The sequence below is a fragment of the Athene cunicularia genome, assembly GCF_003259725.1.
Source record: "Athene cunicularia isolate RWA chromosome 8 unlocalized genomic scaffold, athCun1 chr8_part1, whole genome shotgun sequence".
Classification (NCBI taxonomy): domain Eukaryota; kingdom Metazoa; phylum Chordata; class Aves; order Strigiformes; family Strigidae; genus Athene; species Athene cunicularia.
The window spans coordinates 32728995-32729232 of record NW_020799109.1 but is presented as its reverse complement, the minus strand read 5'-3'; positions in this window follow the sequence as shown (position 1 = coordinate 32729232).

Sequence of the window (238 nt, the reverse complement as noted above, 5' to 3'; positions counted from 1 at the left end):
CGGCCCCCCGCTCCGCGCCCGCTTCCTCCCGCAGGCGCCGCCTCCCGCCGCCAGAAGGAGTTCGGGCCCCGGCGGCGGGAGGGCTGCTTCGGGCCCTGCTCCCCGCCTCCCCTCGTTCTTCCCCACCTCCAGCTGCTCTCCTGCGCTGCCCGGGAGGGGACTCCGACGGTGGGGGGAGCCCTCGCCTGTCTCGGAAATTTAGGGGCAGGAGGTTGCTGCAGGTCTGCGAGGCCGGCGG